This window comes from Pseudonaja textilis, chromosome 1 (genome assembly GCF_049901715.1).
Source record: "Pseudonaja textilis isolate UNSWEBS1 chromosome 1, rPseTex1.2, whole genome shotgun sequence".
Classification (NCBI taxonomy): Eukaryota; Metazoa; Chordata; class Lepidosauria; order Squamata; family Elapidae; genus Pseudonaja; species Pseudonaja textilis.
Window position 1 is genome coordinate 107,164,337 of NC_141990.1, and position 21,435 is coordinate 107,185,771.

Consider the following 21,435-nt stretch of genomic DNA (forward strand, 5'->3'; position numbering starts at 1 on the left):
TTAGGATCCTTCTGTACACCCAGGATTCTGATGAAACAGCAGGTGAAAACTGTGGCCAAAGAGACCTACACTTAACTTTGGCTGGTGCACCAAAGAAGGTCTCAGCCAGTCCTTGAGTATTGAAGATTTGTCCTGAAATGAATACAAATGCCCGGTCCTTTGTAGTACAATGGTGGTTTATTCATTAGCTCAGCAAACAACAAATACTCTTCTTTGACAAAAAAGGCTAAAAGCAAGCAAAGTTAGAGTTGGATTTGAGTTTGCTCCCTTTCCTTTTATTACCATTATCATGAGACACACCCCACCACACCCAGGCCTATAGCAGTTGTAGTTCTGGTCATGCCTAACCCATTATCCCTAAATGCTATTAACCCTATAACATGTCTACATCTCTACCCTATTCCGATCCTCACTAACTGATCCCCACCTGGTGCCACCTTCACCATGTTTTACCTAAGGCTTAATTACCACCTATATGTGCCCCAACCCCCTTTAGCAATATGCACCACATCAATACATGAAAAGAGCCATTTCCAGCAGCCCCACAGTTATTTCAGAATCCATCCTGCAGCCCTGCAGTTGCTTCAGAACCATCCTCCATCCCGCAGTTGTTGCAGAATCCATCCTCAGTCATTTCAAAGCCATTGACCAGCACACAAGCAGAAATACAGATCCAGCAGCAGCAAAGATAAGGTGACATGGCCAGCTGACTTGCTGCAAGGCATATTCAGAGCTGACGGGCTCCAAGTGAACTTGGAGCCCAACAGGCGGCCCCCTCTACCTGTAAAGTAATAAAAAGGGAATGATTATCATCATAGTGGTTCATGTCCCCCCTTGGGTTTCCCAGGGTACCATTTAAAGACATGGTCCGCTGAAGACATGGTGCATTAACATCGATGTGGCCATCCCATGAAGCCACACCTAAAGGATATCCCTTCCATTTTACTAAATATTGTAGACCTCCTCTACATATCCATGAATCAAAAATAGACTCTATCTCATAATGATCTGCCTTCACTGGACCAGGTAACCGATCATTGGAATTACATCTTCTGGGTTTAATGAGACGAATATGGAATACTAGGTGGACCTTTTTGAACTGTGGTGGTAAGTTCAACTGTACCATAACAGGATTAATCACCCGGTTTATGGTAAAAGGTCCTATATATTTGGGTCCCAACTTTGTACATGGGACACCCAACTTCAGATATTTGGTGGACAAATATACTAAATCTCCTATTTGAAATGGTGCATGGTCACTCCATTTCTTATTGGCATGTGTCTTACAAGCTTTCAATGCCTTACATATAGCTTCATGTATGTTTCTCCAAGTTTCTGTGATCTTCGTAGACCAGGTGGAAGCAGTGGTAGGGTTGCCCATCGTATCAGGTAATTCAGGTACAGCTATGAAATCCATTCCATATACAACCTTAAAAGGGGTGTGTCCTCTGCTGCTTTGTACCACAAAAGGTATTAACAGAGCCCACATTCGCTCTTTTCAAAGCCCCATTAGTACTGGGATGGTATGCCACCCCCAGTCCTTGTGATGACCCTATAATCTGTAAGAATTCTCTCCAAAATGTAACTGATAAACATTTTTAATTAATAGACCGGCTAATTTATGTGCTGACAGAAGACCAGTACAGGATATAAAATGTGCCTGCTTGGAGAAAGGGTCTATTATGGTCCAAATAATAGTATAACCTCAGCTATTAGGTAAGTCCCCAATAAAATCCATACCGATATCCTGCCATGGATGATGATGATCCAATACTAGGTGTAGTAATCCTAGTGGTATTCCTGGCCTGGTTTTGGTTGTTGCACAAAAATGACATCCTTCTCTCAGCCATTCCTTCAGTACTGAAGATTTGTCCTGAAATGAATACAAATGCCAGCTCCTTAGTATTGCAATGGTGGTTTATTTAATAGCTCAGCAGCAGAGATAAGATGACATGGCCAGCTGACCTGCTTCAAGGCATATTTGGAGCTGACAGGCTCTGAGTGAACTCAGAGCCTGACAGAAGGCTGTGATCTTATTTGGCTACTGGGTTACTTAGCTACTTAAATATTTTACTATACTGCTGTACTAGGTAGCTACAATAATTATCTATTGTACGATGTCCTTATTACTTTGCCTATTGTATAATATAGTCTACTTGCCCTTAAAAACTACTCAGAAACTACAGTTGGTCCAATATGAAGTGATCTGCATATTTTTCAGCTATAATACCAGTTTTGTGGAGCTTGCATTGATTGCCACTTGATTTCCAAATAAAATTTAAGATGCTGCTTTTAATTTTACAAAGTTTGAAAGGCAGCCCACTTCATCTAATACCCACTTCAGAAATTAGATCAAAGAGAGAGAGAAACTGTAATTGAACCCAGATTTTCAGGAAGTCCAGTCAGTGAAGATCAGGAGATTTCCTTCCTTGTTGATGTTTTGGAAGTTGTTAAAGTCATTGTTGAAGAAGAAGGCAGTAGTAAACCCATTTGTGAGTAACGTTGCCAAGAAAATATAATCAGGGTGGGTGGATGGATCGAAGGAAGAAAGGAAGGAAGGAAGGAAGGAAGGAAGGAAGGAAGGAAGGAAGGAAGGAAGGAAGGAAGGAAGTTATATTGGTGGTGGTTGGATTAATTGTATTTTTTTCATTCAATTTACTGAAATCAGATGAATACCAATTGTTTGTTTTAACTCAATGTATTGAAATGAAAGACATTTGACAGGAGCAGTTTATAATCCCAATAAAACAAAGTGTGTAAATGCTTCTTTTAGAGAAGTAATAGGAAGTACCCCATTAATACAAATTGCATTACTGTTCAACTCAACATAGTCCCTCATTCTTCACTAACCAAGTGCAGAGCTTTTAATCAAGATCAATAAAAAAAGTTTAATTTGAGAGCCAGCATGATGCAGTAGTTAAGGTTCAGGAATGAGTAAACAGGTTCTAGTCACTTAGGTATAGAGGTAATCTTGGACCAGTTTCTTTCTCTCAGCCCCAAAAAGCTGCCTCCAAAATATAACTCTTCATTGCATCATGTGTTGGTAGCTTCTGCATGTGAACTGAAGGGAACAGAATGCAAAACTAATCTGAAACCAGCCAAAATAATATTAGGAAAAATAATAAACAACAGAACAGACCTGATTCAATTTAATTGGGATTTCCTTTTCTACAAAATTGCAATATGCTTGACCTACACAGAATATAAAAGAGTTTCCAATTTGGGAGGTAAGTTGGTGCACATGAACTTTTAAGATGAGGGGTATTTGCTAATATCTACAAGGACCATTATATGAAAAGATCAACTGTTGAAATGAACTCTTAGAGAAGAATCTGAATATAATTTAGAGATATCATATCTGAAGAATGAAGAAGAATCTGAATATAATTTAGATCTGAAGAATCTTAATATAATTTAGAGATATCATATCTGTGCTATATACCATGTTGTGGCTCCGGGCTTGGATTCAGCTTCTGTGATTGATATGAATTCAAGTGAAGAGGTTATGTCAGAACAATATGAACCAGCCTGGCTTACTGATTGGACTGATAACCAGGATGAGGAGATGGACGTGACAAAGGACGACAGACCTGATGTATTAGAATTGTCAGGACCTTTGACCTCCTCTGGTTCCTTATCTGATCAACAGCCGGGAATGGCTGACAGGGAAGTTTTGAGAGAGTCTTCTAGTGGAGATGAGAACTTGGAAAATTTGTGGTTAAATGTAAAAAATAGAAGACGGTTGAAAAGGCAAAATCAGCTGGAGCAAATGAGAAGGGCAAGTCAGTAAATTAGCACGTTGCCTTAATGAGTATAAAAGGACACAGCTGGGCTGGTACATTTCGCCAGGAACAAAATAACTATTTGAAGATGTTACAGCAAGGAGCTCTGAGGCTGAAGATTTATTGCCAGGACTGGTTTGCCAGACAGAGTAAAGATTTATGCTGTGGTTTCTGCCAGCCGTTATCTTGTAAGACTTCTTTCCGTTTGATTTAATTGTGAAACGGCTGCTTTCTGTTTTGTTCGTTTGAATTTCGAAGGGGAGTCATAACAATACCATATAGCCTCTTCTCAAGTTTTTGTCTATGTCATCAGTGCATGTAGTGAACTTAGGGCTCTTGTGCTAACCTCATTATCTAAATAATGACCATTTGACCATTTCCACTGCCAATACTCGATTAGAGATTGAAGGTTAGAAACTGATTCTTCATGCAAATGTTGAACACCCTTTGTTTGAGTCTTTCTACACAATTTGGGATTCATGTAAAATCCTGACCAAATGTAGGGTTTAAAAGTATGCCATTTAAATGTGACCCCCCCCCCCCAGAATTCATATTTTTAGCTCCCTAGGAAAGATGAGTAGACTGGTAGGTTATAGGGATATTTTAGGCAAGAGTAGCATTTACAACTCTTTTTCTCTCCATTTATATGCAAGGGTGGAAATCCTCTCTTCCCTGCAGATCACATTGGGAGTGTTGTATAGCAATGATGATGGCTGAAGTAATTTAGGATGGAAATGAAATTAATCTTGCTTCTTTCATGCTGCTGTGATGGTGATAGAGTTAGGTCCCTGTCCTTTTGCCTGCATGTCCATGTGTGAAAAGGATCAAACTGATTCAATTAGGGAACCAAGGTTGTTAGAGCCAACTTATTTTCCCTTGTTGCTTCCCAGCACACATATAGGACTTAATCTCAGCATGAGTTATTTGACAGAACTCAGCTTCGTTGCTATGGGAACAATTTTCATGAACTCCACTAAGCAACCTCAGCCAGTCATTCCACCAGGGATCAGATATTTGATTGACTGCTAAGTCCAACTATGGAGTAGTAGTAGTCATGTCACATCTGTCATATTTCCCTAAATACATTTTTCCCCAAAGGGAAAAAAAAATGCACTAAACATATCATTTCTTTTTTCTTTTGTTCACTTAAGAGTTTACTTTAATTCTTGATTAAATAAGAATTTAATCCTTGATTAAATAATTCTTGATTTTTTTCCTCTGTATAAATAAACTCCATCATTCTTTCTCTCATTTTCCCCCTTTAAATCCAAAGCCTGGGAAACAGTACCACTAGTAATTAGGAACTGACTGATGTTGTATAAGCAGTATTAATTATTGGAGCCGATGACAACCCAGGGATACAGAAATCAAAGAAACCAAAGTAAGAACAAGAAACTACTATTCCTTAAAGAAAAAAACATCAGGGATTTACTTTGTGCAATTGATACCAATGAATCAGGCAGTGATGGCAAAGTTCTGGCCATGAAGGACTAACCCTGCATATCATTAAACCTTTATCACATTGGAAAAAGTTTCTGATTCTAGCTCATGAACATCCACTGCAAATGTCAAGCCATTGTTTCCAGACACAGAATTCTCTGAATTAGAACGCAACGTTCGGATAATGATAGTCTTTTTCTATGCTACTAAAAATAATAATTTCTTTTTATGCAGTATCTTTCTCAGATGTAACAGGGCATCTACATTGAGACTGCTTATCGTTTCTTCTTCCTGGCAGGTCACTGAAACCACCTCCACCTCTCCACTCTCTTAATGGCCAAGGAGTCATGTTGAAAATCATGGGCTGTGATGCTGAAGGGGGTAACTAAAATCTTATGGTATCTCTGGAAAACTGCATAACTGGATAGAAGCATTCCTGTCAAACAGACAACAAATGGTCAAAATTGGGAGTGTCCTATCAAATTCTGTACCTGTCAATAGTGGTGTCCCCCAAGGCAGTGTTCTAGGACCAACTCTCTTCATACTCTACATAAATGACCTCTGTGATCATATTAAGAGCAACTGCATTCTCTTTGCTGATGATGTAAAGCTATTCAACACCACAGACAATACTGCTACCCTTCAAAAAGACCTTGACTATGTATCAGAATGGTCAAAGAAATGGCAACTTCAAATCTCACCAAATAAATGCTCTGTCCTACATATTGGCAAAAAAATCAGAAAATAAAATACAAGCTGAATAGTCAAGACCTTGTTGATGATCCAAACTCTGTCAAGGATCTTGGAGTACTCATCTCTAATGACCTAAGTGCTAGAGCCCACTGTAACTACATAGCCAAAAAGGCGTTAAGAGTTGTTAACCTAATCTTACGTAGCCTTTTCTCTGGTAATATCACACGACTAACTAGAGCATACAAAACATTTGCTAGACCAATACTCAAATGCAGCTCATCAGTCTGGAACCCACATTACGTATCTGACATTAACACAGTTGAGAAAGTCCAGAAATATTTCACAAGAAGAGTTCTCTATTCCTCTACTCATTGCAGAATACTTTATGCCACCAGACTCGAAATTCTAGATCTAGAAAACCTAGAACTATGCCGCCTTCGGTCTGATCTAAGTATAGTATATAAAATCATGTATTGCAATATCCCACCTGTCAATGAATACTTCAGCTTCAACCGTAACAACACAAGAGCACACAATAGATACAAACTCAAGGTTAACCGCAGCAAACTTGATTGCAGGAAATATGACTTCAGCAACAGAGTGGTCAATGTCTGGAATATTCTACCTGACTCTGCGGTTTCTTCTCCAAACCCTAAAAACTTTAACCTTAGACTGTCTACTATTGACCTCACCCCTTTCCTAAGAGGTCTGTAGGGGGCGTGCATAAGCACACCAATGTGCCTACCATTCCTGTCCTATTGTTTTATTTTATTTTATTTTTCTTATATATATCCATGTATTCATAACTATGTTTTTACTTATACCTATTATCTTGTAAGCAATTAACAAAAATAAATAAATAAAAATAAATAAAGTATTGCAGGAAAGAAAAGATTAAGGCGAATTGGACAGGGGCACATTCTGTTGGATAAGCTCACTCTCCCTTAGCATGCCCCAGCCTATAGCTTATCCTTGTCAATAGGGTCTCCATCAGACATCCAGAGAAGCTTTTTGGAGCATGGACATTTGGCAGAAATGAAGATGATTTTGCAGATAGCTCTATGCATTCAGTCTATTATCTTGACAGTCTTTATAACTGAGGAAAGCTGGTATTAACTAAGCAGATAGGGCTGGGCAAATGGTTGGTATAAATGGTTCAGAGCTTTCTGAGCCTAGTACCTCTCTACTATTCATTAAAACAGGATCTTTTTTTAGGTTTCTTGGGAAAAAAGAAGTTACTTCTTCAAGAGGCACAATAAGTGGTCTCTTTTAATCAGTGCCATCTTTTTTAGGCTTCTGAAAAAATTTAGGCTTCTGAAAAAGTTTGAAAAAGTTGGGAAGTTTTAAGGAATAGCAGACAGATACTGCCATTATGTATTCATGAATTCTAAAATATTTGCTCCTAATCATTTTTAAGTCAATGCATCCCTAATGAATAACTGACTCAGAAACTGATTCTGAACAAAAAGTGGTTGAACATTATAAATCGGAATCAAATCCCACATCTTCAGAATTGTTTCTTGTTTCCTGTAATTATTCACTGCAAAGAGACAGAACATGAAAGATTTGTGGGACTGTTCTTTAAATGCAGCTAAAGTTTGAGGAAAAACAATGAAATGTGGACACCTTTATTAAAAATCGCAAGCAACGTTTGATTCAGGTTTGCTTTGCCCTTTGTTCAACTCAATGTGTTGGTTGAGGTGGTGGCACCAATAGAAGAAATTGAAAAAAGATTTAGCTTGAAAAAGTTTAGACAGGGCTTCTACAATGGACATTCATTTTAATATAGTGTGGTATGTTTGTGTGTGTGTTCATTTTTCTGGTCATTAAAATATTTTCCCTCTTTACAACCACAGATAATAGCATCTGATAATGCAAGTGCTGGATATTAATCTAGTGAATTAAATCCTGAACGAAATAATTGTGCCTTGTCCAGCTCATGCCAGGAATTGTTTTTTTTAAAAAAAAAATCCAAAGATGTATACATGTATACTTTTCAGAAAAGTTCAAACTGGAGTATTGCTAAGAAGAGTGCATTATTAATAAGCAATACAAATATGCCATGCATTAATAAATAATCTGTTGTTCAAGCTGCAAAGTAAAAGTCCGGGAAAGAAATTTAGTAAGCATCTATTTAGCTATGAGTTTCACGTATTCCAATTATTCTTCTAAAATGACTTGAGCTTTAGCAATGAAACATGGGCTTGATTCCACCATCCATACTCACTTTATTATTTTATTAATGATCTTAAATGTTGCTTTTTAATTTGTTATTAGCCCAAACTCAATCCTAATTAAGAAAATTTTTGTACGATTCAAATAAGGAGAATAAAATATCTCTAGTGCAGCTATCTAAATCCTTAGAATGAATGTTATGGTACATGTTAACTGCCCTAATTAAATTAAACAAAAAATATTAAGACACACTTTTGGCAGTATCTTCCTTTAGAGCAGTTTTTCCTCAAACTTGGCAACTTTGAAATCTATGGAGATCCTTCTGGCTGGGGAATTCAGAAAGCTAAATTCCACACATCAGTTGCCAAATTTGAGAACAATTGCTTTAGAATATCATAAATGTGTCTCAAGATGCTACATGTCTGCACTACTATTACTGTTAATCTTCTCATCACCCCCTATCACCATCCCCTCCCACTTGTGACTGTATGACCGTAACTTTGTCACTTGTATTCTTACAATTTATATTGACTGTTTCCTAGTATGATTTGATTGCTTATTGTATCCTATAATTATCATTAAGTGTTGTACCTTGATGAATGTATGTATCTTTTCTTTTATGTATGCTGACAGTATTTGCACTAAGACAAAATTCTTGTGTGTCCAACCACACTTGGCCAATAAAGAATTCTCTTCTATTCTGTGTACCTCCTAGTTGCTAAGATGCAGACGATATTATGGCTGATACCTATGCCTTCTCTATATTACTAAAAAAGCATAATGCACAAGTCTCAGTTGACCAAAGGCATGAAAAGCATCAGAGATCAGTATCAGTAAACTTACGTGGTGATAACCACAGCATGGTTTGGACTATAAGAGAAACAAGTGGTAAAGACCAGAAATTAAGAGTAAAAAAACGATGTTTTTTATCTGTCAAACTAAGAGAGAGGGGAACGATATAATAGATATGAATGCTCTTGTGGAGTAGAGTTTATCAGTTCATGCAGGAAGTGAATCTATCAATTTATTTCTACATTAAAGGGCTCAAATATATTTCAGAAAGTATGAATTGATTTTTAGGATGTGTATTAAAGGAAGAATCCATAGTGATAATCGCAAAACATTCCATTGAATAGTGTTAAGAGCAGAAATAGATCTTAAATTTGGGGGAAATTGTGTAATATTTTGACTGATTGCTATCTGGCAACAGGAATAATCTGCCAGGTAACTTGAATTTATGTGAATGAAGGAAATAAGACATTATAGAATAAAATGATCAAGTCATTCACTGGTCCAAGGATGAACAAAAGTGTTGACAAAAAAATGGAGATAAATCTAAGAACGCAATTCCATTGTTTTTGCTGAATACCTGAGATAATTAGTGAAGGATGCCAATATGATAAAAGGTTCTAGATAAGGGATAATATCAGGAATGAACCTTGGAGAAAAATAGACATTAAAAATAGGAAAGAAGAATAAATAGAATGAAAGCAGAATGACTTGGGAAGAAAAAATGTCCTGTATGAAAAAAAATACTAGATGATTAATCTACCTCTCAACTGAATGAGTGGGAAGTGGTCATATGGGAAGAGGAATTTTCTGGAACACAGTGACAATAATTATAGTTTGAAGTGTCACAGAAAATGTTGAAGCGATCTAAAGGAGTATTTGAAAAAGTGGAGAATGTTACAGATGAAAGGGGAAAAATCCTATATAAGGGAATGTTGTAAAAAAGGAGGATGGTGTTGTATAATGCACTTATAGAGAATTAGTATAGTCAAAGAGAACAAGGAATTATTAATAGAGAAAAGAAAATGCAGTGATTTTTATTAAATCAAAAGTTGAAGTAGGTGAAGATGACTACATGAGAAATCCTCTTGTGAATGGAATTAAAAATAAAAATGATGTAATAATGTGGGTGAAGTGCAATAATGTGGGAGCTGAAATGAGGACATCCTGAAAGAAGTATCTGTATGTAAGCATGCATGTATGTATGACATATAATGACATTTCAGAAATAAAGTTTGTTTTTCAGAGATGTGAATTATTATTGCATTCTGCAATTATTATTGCCAAAACAAAACAAAATGTTCTAAGTGCCTTACAGTTTTTCCATGTGTGATATACAGTATATTAAGGTAGCCCCCATTTTTTTAGCAACATTTTCAGAATCAGGAATAGGTTGAGATTAGCTACTCTTAGTTTAGTTCAAGGTGTAAGGCTCTACTGATTAAGTAGAAAGTGACTAAGGTGATACATTCATAGTATAACATTTTAACAATTCAAAAATCTTCTTGTGTCCAAAATTGTTCTTCTTTAAACTTTAGAATAATAACAATGAATATCAATAACCTGAATTTGAGAATTGCATTTAGTAATTTACCTCAGCAATATATTAAATGGAACTAACAGAAGTGATTCTTGTATTTTAAGCCTACCATTAAATGAGGAAATGCATAGTAAAATGGAAATTAAATGGATTTGCACTGATTGCAATAGTAATACTTTTAATACTTCAGGGGCTAAGTTGGCCTTATGATTAGATTATTGGTCAAAGGCCTGGTGAAATCAGAATCAAAATAAAAAATAAGTGATTAAGTTTATCGCACAGTCTTCAACAAGTCACTATATCTGAGCACAATCTACTTTTTAATAAATTGCCAAGAGTCCACAACTTGGCTTCAGATTGTATGCTTTTCACACAGAAGTTCCCAAAGCTCAGTCCCAGTTTAAAAGGAATCAAATAAAAATTGATCCAAAAGGTTTCAAAAGGTTTTCTTCTGCCTGAGAATACAAGATCAGCTATCAGAGTTTTGGACAAAGGGAGATTCATGTGCTTGAATAAAATAATATGGAGATACTTTGTCACAAATCAGCAAATTAAGAATATTAGATGAATATTCTATCCCAGCCTTCCCGCAGCCCTAAATTTAATATCCATTGGACAGTTAGACTTTTCTAAACAAGCTAGTTGGAATATGACTTCATGTCAGCATTCCAGAAAACCTCAACTCCAATCAGTAACTCCAAGACATCTTCTCAAATGTTCCTTTTTTTAGAGTAGTAAACTGGCACATCTGGGAAATTCCGAATCTGAAAGTTCCAGGTTTCCCTCCAATAAGTAAAAAATTACAAACCCACTCCATTCACCCCTCATCACATGCCCCAATCACCCTCCCTTCCAACTTGAGACATCCCCTCAAGCATTCCTCAGCCAGGTGCAGAAATAACATGACCTTGACTTGAAAAAAGAATGTTATTATGTCTAACCACAGTCGCTCCAAGAAATTCCCCCCTCCCATTTTCCCAGGCTCAAGAATGTGGCGGTGTGGAAGCTTCTGATGCTAATATGGCTTCCAAAGCTGACACTTCTATTTTCCCTTTCGATACTTTCATGATGCAGAATTAAAATAGTATTTAAAGTCAGGGAACTTTTCAAAGGAAAATATATAAGTCCAGGAATGTTAATTATTATAATTCCATTGTTTCTGTAATTTCCATTATTTCTGTAAAATATGGGACATCAAATCATGAGATCTGGGCAAATGATTATTGATCTTGAACAACTTGATCAACTGTACTTCTTTGTAGGATTTAGTTAGGATTGCAATGCTTGCTGAGTTTGCTGAGTTTTTATATATCAAGTCATGCCCTGGAATTCATAGGAATATAAACACTGAACCTGGCTTTGATTTCAGCTAGTATGATCCAGGAAAAAAAAAGCCAAGCCATAAATGTGAGGCAGTCTCCTTGGCTTATGGTCAGAAACTACTTCAGCACAAATATTGAGATTCTGATATTTATGAGGCAGTAAGATTGTTTGATTTTTTTCCCTCCACCAAACAGCAGGAAATAAGCACAGAGTAACCATATTCATTGGTCAAATTCACAATGGGCTTGACATGAAGGGATTTGTTAACTTTGAATAATAATTGATGGTGAGGCAATGTCTACCACAAGCTTCCAATAGAGGTAATAAATCCAAAGAAAACATGGGAGGGAAGCTCCTTTTGTAAAGATATTAGACTTGATTTGTCTCTTATATCATCTTCTGAACTGTTTACTGATATGGCTAGAAGAGAGGAATGAGAGAGGAACTTTGTGATCTTTCAGTCTGGGGAATAGTTTCTTTCTGAGGGGTCTATATACTTATTTCTGTTAGGCAAACACCCACTTGCAACTCAAATATGTTTACCTCACAAAATCTAAGGAAATGGTCATAAATGACAATTTTAATGGATTTGGTGGCAAAGGTCATGGGACACTGAATAAAGGGTAAAATAATCAATATAGGTAGTTATTGTTATATAGTGAAGGCATATGCACAGACACTGACATGCACATCTATACATATATATAGAATCAGAAAGATGTCTATAAGTTTCTGATGTTGATAAAGATAGATAGGTAGGTAGGTAGGTAGATAGATAGATAGATAGATAGATAGATAGATAGATAGATAGATGTGTGTCAGTATGTGTATTGCATTAGTCCTATGCAAATTAATGTATGTATAGTTGAGGTAGTGAAATCTCATGGAACATTTCAAATTATGCTGTCCTTATATTATACTTATACTGGTCAAAACAGAGAAAGATAGAAAGGTAACTTTTGTAATTGGTATCTATTCAAAATGGAACAGTAGGAAAACTAGGGTATAAACATGCAACGTTGAGGACATTGTGTTCAGCCTAAATTAATAAGTTGACCAAATTAATATAATGTATGTAGTTTGAGAGAGATAATATAATTAGTCAAGTACCTTAACAAGCAATGTCATCAAATTTAAATCATAATGCGGAGCGACTTCACAATCAGAATCAGAACATGTATCATTTAAGTCAAAATCCAATGAATTATTGGAGCATACCTGTAATCCACAATTTATTTCTAGGGTGGAATGTATTTCTAGGGTGAAATAAGAATATTAAAAATGCTATCAAAATGTGATACCAGGGAGATGGGAGGAGCTTGCGCCGTGGCGATACGGTCTGCAATCGAGCTCCTCGATTGCAGCCGATATCTCCGCCACTGGCCGGTCCAACGGACCTACGCTGTCCCGTAGGGACAGCCATCGTGAAGAGCATATCCTGAGGATTCCGGGGATACCGCAAAATCCCTGGAGAGCCCGGGTGAAGCTCTTCTTGCCAGCGGCGGAGAGGCAGCCCCCATGCTGCTGAGGCCGGGGCGACTCCAGACGGAAAGAGTTTGAGAAAGAGTTTGTCGGTTGGGTGAGAACTTCTTCTTTTTTATTTAATTTTTTGAACTTTGAAAGTTTACTCTAATTATCTGAAGAAACCTGTGTGATTTTTGTTTTGTTTTTTGACAAAATTGACTTAGCGGCGTTTTTTAGGGAAACGTCAAAGAGAGAATCCATTTTTTTTCTTTTCTTTGCTTCCGGACTCTATTGTTATTTATTGGATAACTGGACTGTTTTCTTTTTCTATATATTCATATGTTTTATTCTTCTTCTGGACTTTTTTTTTTTTTTCTGGGCTAGAGGCTTCTCTTGACTTTGTTTGATTTTTCGGTTTCTGTTTTGTGTATTGCAAGCCGGCTTTCCCTTAAGAGAGGAGGGGGGAAAGTGAGAACTATGATACTTTGTAACACTGCCACCTAGAGGCTCGGAAATATTTAAAAAAAAAAAAATAAAAAACAGACTCTTCTTCTCAAGGACATTCCCTGATAAGATAGAGGAAAGCACTTTGTGGAATATTATTACAGGTGTCTTTCTGGATATACATGGCTCAGCTTTGAAGCTTGTGGGAAAGAGAAGGGAGTTATAATTAGAGCCTTGGATAATTAAATAGAGTGCAGTGTTGTTGTTGTTTTTTTTTTGAGTTCTGCCAACCCCTTCACTAACATCAAGGTCCTTACTTTTAAGCTTGATTTATTTGCAAAGGGAAGCCTCTGAATTTCTTTTTTCTACTTATATTTTATTTTGATTTAACTGATTTTATTTTTTCTTTTGCCTATTTGGATCCTGTTTTTTCTTTTTTCCTTTTTTTTTTAATGTACATCAGCGGACTATTTCTTTTTCCTTTTTTCAATTGAGGTTTTTTCTTTTTCTTTTTTTTTCTGCCTGGACTAAGGTGTGGAATCTGAAGAAACTTATTTTTCTTGGTTTTTGTTTTGTTTTTGTTTTTTCTCTTTTTCTTCTTCCCTTCTTCCTTTTTGGCTTTGTCTTGTTTATTATTATTATTGGGTTTTTATTTTTACTGTTACTTTTTTTATGGTTTTCTTTTTCTCTTTTTATTGGACTAAGGTCAGGAAGAATTTGAAGAATTTTTTTTTTTTTTTTTTTTTTCTCTCACTTTTGGCTTTTTTATTGTTGGCCTTTTACCTTGGATTATAATTTCATATTTTTTCTTTTTTTTGTGGATTAAAATTTGAAAAAAACTTGAAGAGTTGGAACCACTTAAAATGAGTAAGAAATTTATATCTTCGGTGCCTCTATGTCTGCTTCTGCCTCCCCACCATCTGGACAGCGCTCAATTCAGACATTGTTAAAGCAAGATAAAGAGAAAGAAAAAGAACAAGAAAGAGTATCCTTCCAGATGATTATGCAAGGAATTCAAGATCTTAAGGTAAAAATGGATACTATTGAACAAAGAACAGGTAGGATGGAACAGATGATGGAAAAATATGAAGAGAGACTCCAAAATGTTGAAGAGGGAGGCAAACAAAGAGAGGAGAAAATTGGAAATATCGACAATAGATTAACAGCGATTGAACAAGAAAAAGTGAGATGTTGAAGTGGGAGTTGGATAGATCAGAATTTTATCTTAGATTCCAAAATATAGAAGAAGAAAAAGGACAAGATTTGGTTGCGATAATGGTAGGAATTCTGGCGGAGGCGCTCGAGATAACAGAAGAGAAGATGATGGATGGAATTGATGAGATATATCGAGTCTTTACAAGATATGCGATGAGAAATAACCTACCCAGAGAAGTTCATATTAGATTTATTAAAAAAATCTTTGAAGACACAAATATTGCAAGCAGCAAGAGAGAAGCCACTGAAATACAAAAGTAAAGAAATTTTGGTTTTAAAACAAATACCTAGAAGAGTGAGAGAGATGAGAAGAGAATACCGATTCCTGACTAAAAGGTTATTGGAAAAAGAGGTGTCTTACAGGTGGTTGATTCCAGAAAGATTGATGTTTACGTGGCAGGAACAGAGACATAGAATTGATTCAATCGAGAAAGCAGAACTGTTTTGTGCAGAGGTTTTTGGAGGCAGAGAAGGAGGAGCAGGAAAGGAGGTCCCATCAATTGAATCCCAAGAGGAACAAATGGAGGTTGGAAAAGAAGAAGGTGCAGTAGGTGGACAAGTGGATATTAAAGATCAACGTGAGGCAAGACCCACGAGAGTGGTTAAATCTAAATATAAAACATAATTATGGAAGAGAAAAATTGATTACAATGAATATAAATGGACTGAATTCAGCTGCTAAGAGAAGGAAGATTTTCCATAAATTAATGAAATTAAGGTTCGACATAATTTGTTTACAAGAAGTTCATATTAAAAAGCAACATGAACAATTGTTATTACAACCAAAATTAGGGAAATTGTTTACCTCTTTGACACAATCCAAGAAAAGAGGGGTGGTTTTATATATTAAAGAGGCCATTCCAGCAAAAATGATTTATACAGATGATGATGGGAGAATATTAATGGTAGAAATAATGGACAATAATAGAAAGATACTTTTGATTGCAATTTATGCACCGAATGATAAACAGGAAGAATTCTATAGAAAATTACATACTAAGACTGCCGAACTTGACTATGCTAATGTAATTATGATGGGAGACTTTAATGGAATTGTGGATAATAGACTTGACTATATTGCAACAACAGTAAAACATAACAGGAAAACTCTTCCTAAATCCTTTTTAAAATGATAGATGAATTAACTTTAAAAGACATATGGAGAGAAAGAAATGATAAATCTAAGCAATTTACGTTCTATTCAAATAGGCATCTATCATGGTCCAGACTGGATATGATTTGGATCTCAACAGATTTAATGTCTAGTATTCAAGAAGTAAATATTGAAACAAGTACTTGGGCTGACCATAACCCATTGACAATTGAATGGAAGGGACAAAGGAAAAGATCGAGATGGACATTAAATAATTCTATTTTAAAGGATAAGGAATTTATACAATGGATGGAGAAAGAATTGGCCTTCTTCTTTAAAGAGAATAGAAAAGAAGACACCTCAATACAGAATGTTTGGGACACAATGAAGGCCTATGTTAGAGGCTTGATAATAGACTATACAAGAAAAAGAATAACAGGAAAAGGCGAACTCTTAAAGCCTTGGATGATGAATATAAGGGACTTGAAAAAGAATTACAGAAAATGCCACACAGAAAAGATGTTAAAATGAAACTGGATATAACTAAACATAAAATGGACTTAATAGAGAAAGAAGAACTGGCACAGAAAATTAGGAATGCTAAACAGAATTATTTTGAGGATGCAAATAAGCCAGGTAGATGGCTAGCATACAAATTGAGAAAGGAGAAAGAGTCGAGGAAAATACCGCAGTTAATAGACGACCAAGGTAAAATTTGTTATGGCAGCAAAGAAAAAAAAAAAGAGATTATTTATGATTTTTATAAGCATTTGTATAAGAAAGAAGACATTGATGAGGAGAAAGTTAAACAATACCTGCAGAATGCAAATCTACCTAAGATACCTAAAGAGATTGAAGAAATGCTAGAAAGTAATATAACAATGATGGAGTTAAGTCAAGCACTTAAGAAACAAAATAATGGAAAGGCACCAGGTCCAGACGGGTTTCCTGTAGAATTTTATAAAATCTTTCAAGAATCACTGTGTATTCCACTGTTAGAAGTTATGAATGAAGTTATGTTAAAAAGATGATACCTAAAACATGGTCAGAGGCTTACATTACACTTATTCCAAAAGAGGAGGCGGACCTACTGCAAATCAAGAATTATAGACCGATTTCTTTACTAAATGCAGATTATAAAATTTTTGCTTCAATATTAGCAGAAAGACTTAAAAAGTACTTGAATAACTTTATCCACCCAGACCAAAATGGGTTTTTGCCAAAGCGACAAATCAGAGACAATATGAGAGTAATTCTGGACACCCTGGAATACTATGAGGCGCATCCTGAAAAGCAAATGGCTTTGATATTTTTAGATGCTCAAAAGGCATTTGATAACGTGAATTGGAGATTTATGTTACTTTTAATGGAACAGATGGGCTTTGCTAGAAGATTTATTCAGGCAATAGAAGCAATTTATAATGAACAAACAGCTAAGGTAATGATGGAGGGAGAATTTACAGATCCTATTAATATAAGAAAAGGCACAAGACAAGGTTGTTCTCTTTCTCCCTTGATATTTGTATTGACTTTGGAAGTGTTGAATAGAAATATCAGAGAAGATAAAACTATAAAAGGAATGAAAGTTAAAAAGGAAGAATTTAAACTACAAGCCTTTGCAGATGACCTAGTCTTTATCTTGGAAGACCCTATAGAAACAGCCTTGAAACTGTTGGAAAAGATAGAGGTCTATGGGGAGGTGGCTGGTTTGAAAATAAATAGAGATAAAACAAAGATTTTGTCAAAGAATATGTTGCTGAAACAAAGGGAAGAGTTGGCAGAACTGTTAAAAATTCAAGTTACAAACAAGGTTAAGTATCTGGGGATATATTTGACATCAAGATGTAGTACATTGAAGGAGAATAATTATATTAAACTTAAACAACAGATAGCTCAAGATTTGAAAAAATGGGAGAACTTACAATTGTCATTAATAGGAAGGATTTCAACAATCAAGATGAACATTTTACCCAGAGTCTTATTTTTGTTTCAAACAATACCAATTAGGCTTGGAAAAGAATATTTTGAGGATTTAAATAAAATTGTTTTGAAGTATATATGGCAAGGCAAGAAAGCAAGAATAAAGTTAAAGCTTTTACAGGATGCTAGATTTAGAGGAGGGTTTGGTCTGCCTAATTGGGAGTTGTACTACCAAGCTGCAAACTTGACATGGGTTAAAGAATGGATAACATTAAGGAAAACCAGATTGTTGACATTAGAAGGTCATGATTTGTTGTTGGGCTGGCATGCTTTTTTATGGTATAAGGGAACTAAAACACAGGGGTATTTTAGAAGACATTATATACGGGAGTCTCTGTGGTTGAATTGGGAGAAGATAAAAAAACAGTGTTATTTGAAAATTCCAGTTTGGTTATCGACGATAGAAGCGTTCTCTTATCCTATAATTTATAAAAAGGAACAAACAGTTAACTATGGGGAATTATTAGATGAAAAGGGTGAACTTAAATCGATGCAAAAATTGGAAGAACAAGGTATACAGATGAATTGGTTTTCATATTTGCAAATACATTCAAAGTACTATGAGGATTCCAAAGCAGAGGGATTTTATGATAAGCAAACTGACTTGGATAAGATTTTGATGGGTACTGATGAAAAGGTGATTAAAAAATTGTATGGTTATTTATTGCAAATTAAGCTTGAGGAAGAACAAGTTAAAGAAACTATGATTGCGTGGGGAGGAATTTTGGATATGGGATTGATTTAGAGAAATGGCAGAAATTATGGTCGCAAAATTATAAAATGACAATGTCTACAGCCTATAAAGAAAACTTGTATAAGATGTTTTACAGGTGGCATTTTCCCCGACAAGGATAGCAAGAATGTTCAAGAACAAATCCGAAAAATGCTGGAAATGTCATCAGAAACCTGGTTCATACTATCACATGTGGTGGACTTGTGAGGATGCTAGAAAATATTGGACTAAAATCCACATGTGGCTGGAAAAAATGACAAAGAAGCATATAGACTTGAAACCGGAGTTTTTTCTATTGGGAATACTACCAGATACTTATAGTAAAGAGTTGAAATATTTGATTGTAAATGTATTGACTGCTGCTAGGATTGTATTTGCAAAGAATTGGAAAAATGAGAAAATTCCATTGCAAGAAGAAGTTGTAAAGAAAATTTTGGAATGTGCTGAGATGAGTAGATTGACTTTTGAAATTAGAGAGCAAGAAGATAGACAATTTTATTTAGTTTGGGATCTTTTCTATCAATGGTTGAATGATGAAATATTAAAATATAAAAGTTAGATAATAAGGAATAATAATGACTTTATTTTCCCTTTCCTTTTATTGGTTTTTGATACTATATCTATATAATAGTTTTCTTTGTTTCTTTCTTTTTTATATTTGGGATAGAATTGGTATGATTATAAGATTTGTTTTAGAATAAAATATTTAAAATATAGTTATCTCATAAAGGCATGACCGAATAAAAGTTTAGTCAATTTTTTTTTTCTTTAATAGCGATACTAGGATTTATAAATTTGTATTGATAAGAGTATTATATAAAGTAATTGTAATTGTGACTATGAGGTGAATGCACAAAACCAATGGACCAACCGACTTACTGTGTGTACAAAAATATGGGGGAGCTGATACTTTTATGTTTTGTTGTTGTGTTTTTTATGTTAAAAAAATAATAAAAATTTATTTAAAAAAAAAAAATGTGATACCAACATTTTAAACTGGCCACAATAGAATTTTCCTGGATTACTACCAATAAGCCATCACTTCATCACCAGCCTCAGTCAATGCACAACTAAGTGAAGAGTGGGGCTGCACTCACTAATCACATGTCTTTGTTGGTTTTCCATTAGCAAAGTCCTGCATTTAAGAAGGAAATCCATAAAGGGAATCTATGCATTGAAAATGGATTATGCATGGTTATAAATCATACAAAGAGATATTTTATTCAGAGAAGTAGACATCGCTTTATCTCATGAAAGAATCGGATCCTGATGGTTCAACAGGAGAAATGAACCAAGAAGTGCAGCTGCAATTTATTTGAATCACATTCAAGGGAAACTATATGCTCATGTAGGCTTGACATACTTAACAGTTTTCCCTCGCTGAATTTTTAATCTGATTTATTCCAATTTACGAATTCTCTCGTTCCTTCTACTTTTCATTTCCACAAGTCTAGCCTTTCATTATAAATCCATAAAATGGATATCCTGTTTTTACTGATTTTATACACCACTTAGAAAAACTGTTAAATTTCACAAAAGAAGCCTCAATATCATTTTTTGCTCATTAAATAAATAATCTGGGGATCAAATCTTCGCTCGGTCTCTTACTCCTAATCAGGGATGGGATCCGACCGGTATAACTACCGGTTCTGTTGCTCTGTGTCATGCACGCGAGTCGTGCAAGTGCAATTTACAAGCTGCTGAGCTGCCCGGACAGCTGAGCAGTGCTGCATACAAGTGTGCAACGGTTGGAAAACCCCTTTTTCTGCTTTTTCAACCGCAGCTGGGTCATGCAAAGCAGCTGCGGTTCAAAAAGCAGGAAATAAAGGTCAGGTAAGAGCCGGGCGGGCGAGCCACAACAGCAGCAAACATAGAACCGGTTCTATGTGTGCTCTCTGTCTGCTGTTCTTCAGAACTACCGGTTCAACAGAGGTGGACAGAACCAGTAGAATCCCACCCCTGACTCCTAATGCTCAATAATGTTTGGTTAATATATGTAATTATACAATTAATATGATATAATTCAGGGAGCAACTACAAAGAGTTGACATAATTTGGCTTTTAAATTACAGAATTATGCTATGAACCCATCAATGTGGTGGAATTAGTTGCCTGATACAAGATAAAATACACCAATTTGCATGGGTAAAGTTTCTGCAGTGTGTAGAAATTTCTCTTCAATTGTACTTCAACTTTGCATGCAGGCTTTTGGTGGTCAGTGAAAATGTCTTGACCTGCTAAAATCAATACAAAGATTCTGTTTTGTGTAACTTTTTAATGACCACTGAAACCTGAAACAGAATTGGAACAAGCCACCCAGCTAATAGCAATTTTCCAGGAGAAGTTCCAAAAAATTTCTACAGTATAAGTTCTTCTCACTTACATTAAGCAAAAAAAAATGTATCTTATCAATTATTATGTATTATGTAGTCTTTTCTTTTTCCTTTTTGCCCCTGCATGATACTGAAGGATGTGTGCTGAATCTGAATGGTACACCAATCCCTTCACTATATTATAATTATTTCATCATTGCTCCAGCAGAAACTCAGGATATCTCTGTAACTTCTCTGTGTGAGGTTATGCTTTGTGGAGCCAAAATAGCATCTCTCTCAGATGACTGGGAGACACCTTCCCTTTCTGAAAACTCTCTCTGCTTTTTGTAGAAAATGAATTATTTCCTGATTCTGGCTGTCATTGATCTTGGCCACAAGTAAAGGCATGATTGTATTTCCTTGCAACTAGCCTTAAATGCTCAAAATAGTTT

General features: G+C 35.6%; 1 long non-coding RNA gene across 1 annotated transcript in view; it reads right to left on the reverse strand.

The window, feature by feature from the left end:
• Positions 1–266: 266 nt before the first annotated feature.
• LOC148127748 (uncharacterized) overlaps positions 267–21,435 on the reverse strand; it is a 133,301-nt gene continuing 112,132 nt past the window's right edge. Inside the window, exon 4 of the long non-coding RNA XR_015741080.1 lies at positions 267–781. This is a non-coding gene — a long non-coding RNA (uncharacterized LOC148127748). The remainder of the gene's footprint in view (positions 782–21,435) is intronic.